Source organism: Ursus arctos, unplaced genomic scaffold, assembly GCF_023065955.2.
Source record: "Ursus arctos isolate Adak ecotype North America unplaced genomic scaffold, UrsArc2.0 scaffold_1, whole genome shotgun sequence".
Lineage (NCBI taxonomy): Eukaryota > Metazoa > Chordata > Mammalia > Carnivora > Ursidae > Ursus > Ursus arctos.
Window position 1 is genome coordinate 89,281,428 of NW_026622763.1, and position 12,343 is coordinate 89,293,770.

Here is a 12,343-nt window from a genome sequence, read left to right on the forward strand (position 1 = left end):
TTAGTGTTGTCAAAAGCATTTTTATAAGGTACGTAAATTCAGGGTCTCCCAGACCGGGTGTCTTTCTCTAGGACAGTGGTTCTCAACTGGGGACAAACTTCCCCCCACCAGGGGACATTTGTCAACGTCCATAGCATTTTGTGTTGTCATGATGGAGGAGAGATGTATCGGCATCTACTGAGCAGAAGCCAGGGATGCTGCGAAACATGCCACCAAGCACAGGACAGCCCACAACAAAGAATTTTCTGATCCAAATGTCAATAGTGCTGCTGTTGAGAAACCCTGCTCGGGGAGTTTACAACGATGACATCAGGGCTGGCCTGTTTTATGTTCAATGAAAACAGTATTGCAGATTTCTATTTAAGGCATTGTTGTTGGGTTGTTTTTTTTTTTTTTCTCATTCAAATGTGTTTTAAAATATTTAGAAGAAAAGAGACATGGGAGCACATTTCTGGTATGGGTTATGTTATGAAATACATAGTTTAGAAGAGATTATTTTCCATAGTGATGAGGCATTCATCACAAAGGAGGGACAACTGAATAAGTTAGAACATAATTGCCAGGTAAATATTTTCCTGGCTCCCAAGAGATGTTATGAGCTTCCTCACGGATGGGATTGTTCAGGTGAGCTGCTACTTTTCCTTCATTTTTCTGATTCTGATCTGGAGGCAGATGCAGGGGCCACGGAGACAGAATGAAGGTTTTTGAGTCCCTTCCCCACTATTCATAGGACACTAGCGTGTTCCCCAAAGGGGCCTGGACCGGCAGGCGGAGTGGGACAGGTCAAGGTCTGGACTGGTCGGTTACGGAATCATGTAGTTCTGGAGTCAAGTCCTCGCTGCCGGGATTCTGTCCGTGGTCGAGGCCCAGGAGAGCCTGGTAGGTGATCTCTGGGGCCAGCACTAACTGTGATGGCAGCAAGGGAATGCTCTTATCTCCGTGGTGTGGGCCAAGAGACTCAAGCTTAGGGAATTTACATAATGTACCTCACAACACACAGTTGGTAAGAATTGAAACCAGGCTCTCAGCCCCATCGTCTCTCTTCTAGACTGGGTCACTTTTGTACCGACTTAGTATGTTGGAAAGAGGACTGAGTAGAAGTCAAAAATGGCACCCAGTTTTCTGTGGCTTTGGGCAAGTGTTTAATACCACTCGACCTCAGTTTTCTCTTCTGTAAGTTGGGATAGCAATAATGTCTGGTGTGTCCACGGCCCCTTGCAGTTTCCATAATCTTGTTTGATCAGACCTCTCTCACCAGGCTTTTGAGAATTCCAGTCTTTCCTGTCCACACAGGCGAGGAGCGGTTGTGGGAGGAGAAAAGGCCACTGTTGAGTGGATGGAGGGGTGAGGAGAGGAGGGGCTGCTGCTCCGACCCACGATCTCTCCACTCCAGGGTCAGAAAGGCTGAGAGCAGAGAAAGTGATGGGCGTGGGCCATGTAGGCCTGTCAATGGAGCAGCAACGGCAGCAGAGTCAAGATAAAGAGAAGCTTACCGAGCAGAGTCCTGGAGAGCATCTTCTTGACTTTTCTTTGGTGTGCGGAACGTGTCATTCACCCGTTCAGCCAGCCAAACTTCGTTGAGTCCAAACTCTGTGGCAAGCGCATGGCAGGGAGTTGAAGTTGACTAAAGCAGGGTGGATCGTGCGTGCCCTTGTGGGATCTAACGGGCTGAGCGTGCGGGCCTGGGCACCAGCTACCCGGGCTTGTCTCCCAGCTCTGCTGCTTTGCTTCCTCGGTCAAACTCGGTAGCCTCCCCCTGTCTGTTTCTCTGTCTGTCAAGTTGGAATAACAATAGTACCCATGGTAAAGGGATACTCAGAGGATCAAATGATACAATCTAGAAAAGGCATTTATCACAATGCCAGGTTACACGCAAAATGAGTAGCTCATAAACGTTAGTTATGGTCACGGCTGTTGAGTGGTGATGAGACAGATCTATAAACAGGAAACTGATACTGTTCATGGAGCCCTGATAGATGTTGCAGTTCACTGAGGGAAGATGGGACAGGCATGCGTGTGCCCGTGTGCATGCCCTTGTGCGAGCGCGCGCGCGCACACACACACACACACACACACAGGGAGAGAAGACAAGAGGGAAAAAAATCCCTATGGCTGGTGTATCGTCTTTTGTTCTTGTTGTGGTTGTTATTTTACTTCTGCTTGGGCAGAAGAATAAACATGTAGAAAAGTGTCCATGAAAGGACAATTTGGACACCACCACAATGTAGAAAGCCCTCGCCCACAGCCAAGCCGGCACTCTTGATCTTAGAGGAAGCCCAAGTTAGGGTAGTTGCACTCCCTGTATTAACTCCCGGGGCTGCTGCGATTAAGTGCCACACTCTGGGTGACTTGGCCAACAGAAATGTATTTCCTCGTAGTCTGGAGGCTAGAAGTTCAAGATCAAGGTGCCGGTTTCTGCTGAGGCCTCTCTCCTTGACTGGTAAATGGCCACCTTCTCACCATGTCCTCCTGTGATCCTCCCTCTGTGCGTGCCTGTGTCCCTTAGATGGACACGAGTCCTACCTGGGCTCCATCCTAACAGCCTCATTTTAACTCAGCCACCTCTTTACAAGCCTTATTTCTAAATATGGCTATATTCTGAGATACTGGGGGTTAGGACGTGAACAAATGAATTTTGAGAGGGCACAGTTCAGCCCACAATGGCAGGGATGTGCTCCCTCAGAGGCCCTAAAGGAGAATGTGCTCCTTGTCTCTTCCAAACTCTGGTGGCTGCCAGCATTCCTGGGCTTATGGCCACATCACTAATCTTCACCTCCTTGGTCATACGGCTCCCTCCTCTTCTGCCTGTATAATTTCCCTCTACCTCCATCTTTTAAGGACATCTGTAATTGCATTTAGGGCCCACTTGAATGATCCAGGATAATCTCCTCATTTGAAGATCCTTAATCATATCTGCTAAGACCCTTTTTTCCAAATAAAGTCACCTTTGTAAGTTCTAGGATTTAGGATGATGATATCTTTTGGGGGCCGTTTTCAGCCTACCACACCACTCCATTATACAGGTGGGAAAACTGAGGCTCTGTAAGGTGAAGCAACTTGCGTGACATTATAGACAGAACCAAGGCAGAGGCATGTTTCCAGACACAGGGGTCTGAACTCAGTCCGCTGCTCCTTCCAGTCCCCAGACAAAAGCAGGATGAGAGAAGGAACCTTACTGAGAGGCTCCCCTTCAGAGAGGGTGAGCACAGCAACCAGCAAGGACGTGGTGGGAGAGGCCCGCTGTCCTCGATCTGGATGAGACCAGAGGCTCGTGCTTGTGGGCAGGCGGATTCCTAGAAGCAAGGAATGTGATATGAGCCTCAGATCCAGAGAAACTACATTTACTGGAAAATGTCTCGAGTGCAAAGGGCCGGGGCTGCTGGAAGAACGCTGTGGTGATTCTGCTCGGCAGGTCGAGGCTGGAGATGGTGTTTATTCTCTTCAGGAATGAAGCAGTGGTCACGGAAGAACTTGCCATGTCTTGTTCAAAGAGGCGCTGGGAGGCAGTCAGACTCACCGAGAATGGCAGCCTCAGCTGTGGTTTGGCCCTGGATATGGGAAGAGAGGATGGGGTTGGGACTCTGGCAGGTGCTTTTCTGTCTGAGGAAGCAGATGCTTGCTACAAGCACAAGAAGGGAGGGAGACCAGCTCACCCTGCTTTGCCAGGGACTCACCCCATTTAAGCGCTGAAAGTTCTACCTCCACGAAACCCCTTATTCCTGGGCAGACAGAGACAGCTGGTCACCCAAGCTGTAGCATTTGTTTGAACATTACCAGTGCCCCTAAAGGTATTTCAGATGGCAAGACCAAGGCCACAGCTCTGTCTCCTTGGGGAAGGGAGAGGGCCTGTCTCTGCAGAGATAATATAGGCAAACAGGCAATTTAAAAGAGAGGCATTTGCTGGATCTGAGCTTGGCTGCTCTAACAGAGACTCCACGCAACGGTGGCTTGAACATAATGGAAGGTTATTTCTCTTCCACTTACTAGCCTGGGCTCATGGTGCACAGCTCGGGGGCAGCTCCATGGAGTGGCGGGATCAATTTCCTTCTGTCTTGCTGCTCCCTCATCACTAGGGTGTTGCCCTTGTTCACAGGGGACACCAGGTTCACGTCCCTCACCGTGCCCTGCCCGGCTTCTCCACTCTTCCATCTGTCACGTAAACAATTCCCTAGAATATACGTCCCCAAGTTGACTAAGTGTCTAGGGACGTACCTGCTCTCTCCATTGGATGCTGACTGATACAGTCTGCGACCTGAAAATTTTAAGAACCACGGGGAGAATGGACAAGGGAAGGCCGTGGACACTCCCCGCCCCATGGCAGACATCTCAAGAAGGGAGACAAGCTAGATGCGCGTAGGCATTTAGCGCCTAGATCTGAGATGGGAGAAACATCTGGCATGTGTTGTCAGTGAGTAGGTGGTTTGGGTTCATGAAGCAGCAGAGCTTCAACCGGGGTGGAGGCTGGGCCTCTGGGCTCCTGAGTGGAGGAGCCAAAGACAGGAGTGGACTCAAAGACAGCGGGCAGGGCTAAGTTGGGGTGAGGAGGACAGGGGGAACTCAGTAGGCTGGCTGGAGGAAGCAGGAGTCAACGCCAGGAAGGATCAAAAAGGGGCAGGCAGTGGGCACTCAGGAAAACCTGCCTGATGTCTTTGACATTGGAAAGAAGAGCGGAGGACAGTAGAGTCAGTAAAGAGAGGTGACAAGAAACTCCTGGATAATGAGGTAGGTCAGCAGGAGTCATCAATTATGGTCACTGTTATAAGCTGAACTGTGTCCCTCAAATTCATATGTTGAGGTCTTAACCCCCCATTACTTCAGAATATGATTATATTTGGAGATAGGGTCTTTAAAGAGGTAGTTAAGGTAAAATGAGGTCATGTGGGTGGACCCTCATCCAATCTGACTGGTGTCCTTGCAAGAAGAGGAAATGAAGACACAGGCACGTACAGAGGGAGGACCACGTGCGGACACAGGGAGGTGGCAGCCATCTGCAAGCCAAGCAGCATGGCCTCAGAGGAAACCAAGCCTGCTGGCACCTTGATCTTGGAATTCCAGCCTCTGGAATTGGGAGACAATACATTTCTGTTGGTTAAGACGCCAGTCGGTGTGTATGCTACAGCAGCCCTAGCTGACTAATACAGCCCCTTATCTACCAAAGCATTTTGGTACTTCCCTACAACCTTCCCTGGGAACATTTTGCCTGATTAAACTTTTTTTCTTCCTTTTCTCCTATTTTTTCTTTTAAATTTCAAGAAAATAAAAAAAAAAAACACAAAAGTCTGAAGAATGCTAACTAATCACACCCTCATTACACAGAATTAGCAACTGTAAAATATTTCTCCATTTCAAATGTTTTTGATAAAATAATTAAAACATTACAAATATGGTTGAAGTCCCTTTGCCAACAACCCTTTCCTCTCCTCTTGCTCCTCAGAGGTGACCACCGTTAAGGAGCTGATGTGAATTCTTTCGATCTGTGTGTCCATGAGAAACATTTGGAATTGCTTTGTGTGGGTTCTTAGTTTCTTGCAATCGTGCTGCGTGTCTTGTGAACCTCAGCTCCACTACTTCCTAGCCTCGTGTTTAGGATTTCCCAAAGTGTAGTAGGCAAAGCAATGCAAAAGAGTTCATGATAACTGGTACAGGGACCAGCCAGACACAAGACAACTTTGGATGGAATAGTAACAAAATTATGCCTTGTGAGTTAAGTCAAAGAGAAATCTCAGGGTAGGGCTAAATTTTGAATACTGGCTCATTTCCGTCTTCCACAAGAAAAGGGACAGGCTCTACGTGTTCAGCACGGAAAGGTAACTGGCTAGATTCTCATACCATTGTCATTTTCCATGAGTTTATTTTTATGGTTACCTTGTATTTAAGATGAGGGATATTGGTCTTTCACTTATGACAGCAAAATGAAGTTACCCTACAAAATAAAACTGGAAGCATAAAAAAGTAGAGAGATTTAAATAAAAAATATTAAGCCAGTAAGGGTACAAATAGAACGTGAAACTGAACATTGGTGTGACTGTTCATGAATAGAATTTTGGGAAAAGCTGGCTACGCCCACTGGGCACGCGAGTAGCTCCATTTATGGGGCGCTCTGCCTGCATCTGGTGCGATGGAATGTGTTCTATGCATTCTTTGTTGTGATCTCGCAACAACCCTGCAGAAGAACCCTCACCCCTCTGAGGCCCAGCCCTTATTTGAGCTGTCTGACGCCAGAACTCACGCATTTAATCTATGTCTAGTGGAGTCTTGCCTTTGCCTGTAAAATAAGGCTTAAGACAGTCAGCCTGATTAATTCAAAGGGCCATCTGCAGTCAGGAGAAAGATAAGGCTGTGGATGTGCTTTGCCAACTGTGAAAGGCTGGCAGGGCACTTCATGGGCGTGTGACGGGCGCAGAAGGATCCACACCTAGTGTGATGCCCTGTTGTCACCATCTTGAGATTCTTAACACTCACGTCTTTGATTGCGTGTGCGGACTGAAGGGGAAGTCCAATGGGACAATGGAGCAGGCACAGGAGGTCTGGAACCTCTGGGGTCCACCTCTGGCTGCCTCTCTGGAATGAGATGTCCACAGTCTGCTCTCTGAATCCTGTTTCCCAGGCCCTGACTGGCCTCCTCTCTCCAGCCCCACCCCATAACAGCTGCTGCCCTCTGCCCGCCATGATGGTGGGCCATGTTCCCCTGTTAATTCACCACGGCCTGCGTTTGGGCGCAGGGAGGGTGAGAGTCAGCGTGTGTCCCTCAGTGTGTCGTGGGGGGTGAGGTGTGGCTGCCCTCCCAGGCTCTTGGTACCACGGCTTGTTCAATGCACACTTGCACGTGGACCTCTCAGCCAGCATCCAGGCAGGGACCCAGGGTACCTTGGCACCAAGTTCACAATCCCTGGGGCAGCTGACCCAAAGAAGGGGAGATCGACTTTCCCACCCCATGCTGGGTCCAACATCTTCTAAAAATTTTGCTCTGGGCACCAGAAGTTATATAGCTGGCCCGAGCACTGTGTGAGTGTAAGGGAGTACTTGCTGTGTGTGCCCATGTGGGGAAGCCAGAATCCACAGGGAAAACCCAGGAGGGAGGGAAAGTGTTGAGGGAAGCCTCGAGGGGCAGAAAAAAGCACACAGGTATGGCAGAGCACAAATGAGAGAGGGCCTTTCCCCCCCTGCCCCGTGGAACTCTATAGAACTCTGCTTATGTATCTGTGACCAGAGGGGGCTGGGCCTGGGGAGGGTTCCAGGAACAGAATGAAAATCTAAGGAGTGTCTCCCCTCGTGGGTACCCTCGACATTTCGCATGAAAAATTCAGAGCATCATAGCTTTCCCGATAGGACCACAGATGGACCACAAGGAAAACCCACAGAGGTTTGCAATTCCTGGACCAGAAGTTCTCTTACACTCCTCCAGCACCCAAACCGGGTAGTAAAGGGCACGCGGCGGAAGAAGGCTGAGGGCGTGGGAGGCTGGCTGAAATGCTCAAGCCCCAAATGGGACTGAAAAGGAACACTTTAGAAATGGGCAAGAGAGAGCCGTGGCAACGGGCAGAGCGTGTGAGGCCCCTGACAGCCTCCTGGGAGAGCAGGCCACGTGTTTTAAAAAAAGAAAAAAGGGAAGGGAGACAAAGAGTCCCCGCTCCTAGAGCAGAAACTCGATGGCTGAGCAGATAAAGACATGACAAGGCTTCGGGAGACTTCAGGAAATGGGAGAATTCCATGAGGCAGTGCTGACTCACGGCATGTTTGCGCTAACGGGCCTCCGGGGAACTTACCTAAATTCCACGGCGGGAGTGACAGCAGCTCGCCGGTCTCTGATGGGCCACTGATTGATTTCGGGGGCCAGCTGGCCCCAGCTCTGGAAAGAAAGAGTGGGTAGTCACTGTCTCCAAAGAAAGCAAGTCCAGGGCCTTGGGGAAAAGTAAAGAGGGAGGAGGAGAGCAGGCATTTGAAGGGAGTGTAGCAGCAGCGAATGGGCAGGGCCAAAGTGCCAAAGTTCCAAGAGGAAGAGCAGAGTCGGGGAAGAGCCGAGAAATGAGAAATGATTCGGGCAGGGCAGGGGTAGGTGGGGGGAAGGAAGGAGGCGACCCCAGGAAGGACCAACGTGCAAATGGGACTTCGTGATGTCCGCGAGACGTGAGAGATGCCTGGGTTCGTGGGCCTGAGAGGATGTGCATATTTGAGTCACACATGTCATAATTTCATTGCATGACTTGTTAAAAATTTTTTTTTCTTTTGGTAAAATTTGTAAAAAAATAAAAATAAAAATTAACAACATGCCCAAAATCAGACCCAATGTTCTTGCTGGACACCTGAGTCCAAAAAAAGGCTGTGCGTGGAGTCGACCCGGCCGAACACAAGTGGGTGGGGGGGTTTTGTTCCCGGGCGTAGGCCCCCTGAGAGCCAGAACCACAACTCAAAACTCTGGGCTCTGCCACGTTGGGCTCGGTGATTGCTGTCGTTTGGGTCCTTCAAATTGCAGTTTGATTATTCATCAAAAGACAAGGTACTGTCTGGCATGCCTGCGCACGGGGCGGTTTACGGGCTCTATGGAAAAAATGTATGCATAATAGCTTTGTCAACTGTAAATCGCTTCAAATGTAAGACGCTATTTCTCTGCTCACTTCTCTGTGTGTTACCAATCCGAGTGCTCCCATTATCCCAGCTAAACAAAAAGTGTTTGCCCAAAGTTAAACAGAGTCAAACTGCTGTAATAACTCAGCCCGCTTTGTCCTTCCTTTTATTCCCGTTGTCGGTGAATGGGGGCCGGAATGGGGCTCTCTCTGCCATTTTGTTCACTTCTTTCTTCCTTTGTTGGGTCCATCATTCATTCTGCACGTGCTGGGGGAAACCCTGCTGGAGGGCCAGACATCCCGCAAGTCACCAGGGGATCAAATGCCATGTTTTCCATCTCAGGAAGCTCATAGGCTCGTGGGGATTTTATGTCCCGACCCTGGAAGGAGAAGGAACTTTACCCACTTCCCTTTACCTCCATTCACGTTGGAACTCATCTATGTTTAGTTTTTGACAGGCCAAAGCACGTTCTAGAGATTAATTTGGCTTCTGCCCTAGGCCACTGCTGGCTTTCCTCATTTTCATTTTCCTGAGACCCGGCTCAGTTTTCTGCTTACTGTGTAAATTAACCCCATCCTTGGAAAAAGACCGCCTTTTTTTCCCTTTAATTTGTCACAGCTATAGAATATGACACCCTCTCCTTGAGCCTCAAACCCCTTAAGGACAAAAGCTCCTTTCTCCCAAATTAACTTAGACTCTAAATCCCGGCTCAAAATATGTCGGAGTGCTGGCTGTCACCGCTGGGGGGGGGGGGACAGAATACACAGGAAGGATGCATTCACATTGCTCCTTAATCCTGCTCCTTCCTCTGGGTGACTTCCAGGGCCAGAGCTGGGAACATGAAAAGCCGAGAGAGAACCACGGCCATGCCCTGCGGACATTGGTCACAGCCAGATGGGGAAGTTCACAGGGGCTGTGGGAAGTACTATGAAGATGCGGAGGAGGGGGAGAGCATCTGTCCATGTGAGACATGAGGACTGTCCCATGCCAGGGCACCGCGGGCTTCATATAAACACATAGAAGACCACGCTTAATTGCCAAGTCTTGACACCCATTCCAAGCTTGCAACTGTTTGCTTAAAAAAAGAATGCATTGGGGACGCCTGGGTGGCTAAGTCGTTAAGCGTCTGCCTTTGGCTCAGGTCAGGGTCCCAGGGTCCTGGTATCAAGGCCCACGTTGGGCTCCCTGGTCAGCAGGAAGCCTGCTTCTCCCTCTCCCACTCCCCCTGCTTGTGTTCCCTCTCTTGCTGTCTCTCTCTCTCTGTCAAATAAATAAATAAAATCTTAAAAAAAAAAAAAGAATGCCTTGATCACATCTCCCATGCCAGCTCCCTCCCTCCCCCCAGCACATATCCCCTCTGACTCAGCCTCAGCCCTGCACTGCTCCCTCGCTGGTTCTCCCCCCTCTCTAATCCCTTCCGTTACACCACAGGGATGGTTTGCTTTTTCTTTTTTCAAAGCAAGAACTCTTCTGCATCTGGTACCTTTTCCAAGCATGCTCAGGCCCATCTACATGACCACCGAGCCCAGTTTCTCTCAGATGCTCTTCCTCCCTGATGACTCCACCTTCTTCTCCCGAGACAGGGGCACAGCTGGCTTGTAGCTATGGCTCCTCTGTGGTTTCTGTTCTGTATGATTATTCTGCTGCCTCGAGCTGAACCCTTTGCTCTTTGCTGTTGTTTATTGTGGTAAAAATACATATAACATAAAGTTTACCATCTGGCCTATTTTTTAAATGGAGGTATAATGGTAATCGAAGTATAACATTATATTAGTTTCAGATATACGACAAAATGATTTGATATTTTTTAAAAGATTTTATTTATTTATTTGAGAGAGACAGATAGTGAGCGAACATAAGCAGGGGGAGTGGCAGGCATAGGGAGAGGGGGTCTCGACCCCAGGACCCTGGGACCGTGACCCAGGCTGAAGGCAGACGCATCAGACGACCGAGCCGCCCAGGCGCCCCATGATACGGTATTTGTATATATTGAGAAATGATCGCCCCAATCTGTCTAGTCAATATCTGTCACCATACACAGTTACAAAACTTTTTTTGTGTGTGTGATGAGAGCTTTGAAGATCTCTGCCTATGTTTAATTGAGTTGTTTTTGTTGAGTTATAGTCCTTTATAAAAACTAGATATTAATTCCTTATTAATAATTCCTAATTATTTCTCACAATTCATCATTCTAATTAATTCCTTTTAATTTCCATGAAATCCACTTTTTCTAGTTTCTCTTTTGTTTCCTGTGCTTTTAGTATCAAACCCGAGAAATCATCACCAAATCCAATGTTATATAGATTTTCCCTCTATTCTTTCTAAGAGGTTCATAGGTTTAGCTCTCAGTTTTAGGGCTTGGATTTGTTTTGAGTTCATGCTTGTATATGGTGTAAAGTCAGGGTCCAACTTCATTCTTTCACGTGCGGCTGTCCAGTTTTCCCAGCACCAATTATCGAAAAGACTGTGCAGTCCCCATGGAATGGTCTTAGAATGCTTGTTTGAAAACCAACAGGTTCATACCAAATACCTCTTCTCTTGAAGTCTTGTCTCAGCCACCTTTCCCACCCTGGCGCTCCCATCACATAACCAGCGACAACCCAGGGTGGCAGCTGGGGGTCCCGCTTTTGTTGGGGGTCTCCTCCTGTTTCTCTGCCCATCACTCCGGGCACCTTTGCCAGTGCGGACAACTCCAGTCACCTCAGACAGTGCCTTCCCACAGAACCGAGAGGCGGCCTCCGAAGATCCCAGACATTAAGCTGCAAATCTCCTTTCAACCTGGGTTAAGGGCTTGCTCACACCACTAAATGTCACAGAACCCACGGAGGAGACCAACAGGGTACAACCCAGGCCTGAGGTTCTCCACCCTCGGCGTGCAGAGCAAGTTGATGTATCATTTCCAAGCATGACGGTCATGTGATCCTCCGTGGCTAACTCCGCATTCTGTCCCCATCCCTAAGGACTCCCCCAACCCTGAGGGAGGGGCAGACCTTCTAGAGAGTAAGACTTGGATCTTCCTGTCCTGTCTTAACATGAAGTGCAGGAACTCGTAGAGAAGGCACGTGACACTGAGCCGCTCGGCTTTCAAGACTTATTCTCAAAAGCAAGACTTTCGTCTTCACTGTGTCTGACCAAACTCCTCATTCCTTAGGGCTGAATTCCCTTAGGGCAAACATTTCCTCCACACACCATCTCTGCAACAGCCCCATTCTTGATCTATTTATCGTTCTGATCCAGGGCAGTACCAAGGGGTGGGGTGTAGAAAGCAGGGAGTGTGGGCTCTTGCTCGTTCTCTGTAATCTTCATCAATATCTCCCCCAAATCTGAGGCGCCTGGCTGGCTCAGTCGGCAGAGCATGCAACTTTTGATCTTGGGGTTGTGAGTTTGAGCCCCACATGGGGTGAAGAGATTGCTTAAAAGTAAAATCCTAAAAAAGAAAAAATACCTCCCCCAAATCTAAGAGAAAACAGTTCTCTTTGCAAAGGCAGTTGTGAGATACAGTCACAAGGTCCCCCTTCCTACCAGACTGTTCCCACCCTCCTCTGTGAAAGTGCTAGAACCTCTGCTACCCTGCCCGCAAAGCCACACTAGCCGCTTCTGCTTCAGGCTATAGTTTTGCGCCACTCCCGCTTCCAGGCACTCACTCCAGCTTCAACGATGCTCTGATTACACTTTCTTTACCCTCTTGCTTCCCTCCATCTGCTGATTCAACCCTTCACCATCATTGGAATCTGGCCCAGGGGCAAACAGCCCAAGGCAGTAGTGGGGCCCTGAAATT

The 12,343-nt window shown here is 49.0% G+C and overlaps 1 long non-coding RNA gene across 1 annotated transcript; it reads right to left on the minus strand.

The window, feature by feature from the left end:
• Positions 1 to 364: 364 nt before the first annotated feature.
• LOC130544532 (uncharacterized) lies at positions 365 to 7,986 on the minus strand. Its single transcript, XR_008960884.1, has 2 exons — positions 7,767 to 7,986; positions 365 to 3,548 (listed from the first exon to the last, which is right to left on the minus strand). It is a non-coding gene; the product is annotated as an uncharacterized LOC130544532 (long non-coding RNA).
• Positions 7,987 to 12,343: the final 4,357 nt, after the last annotated feature.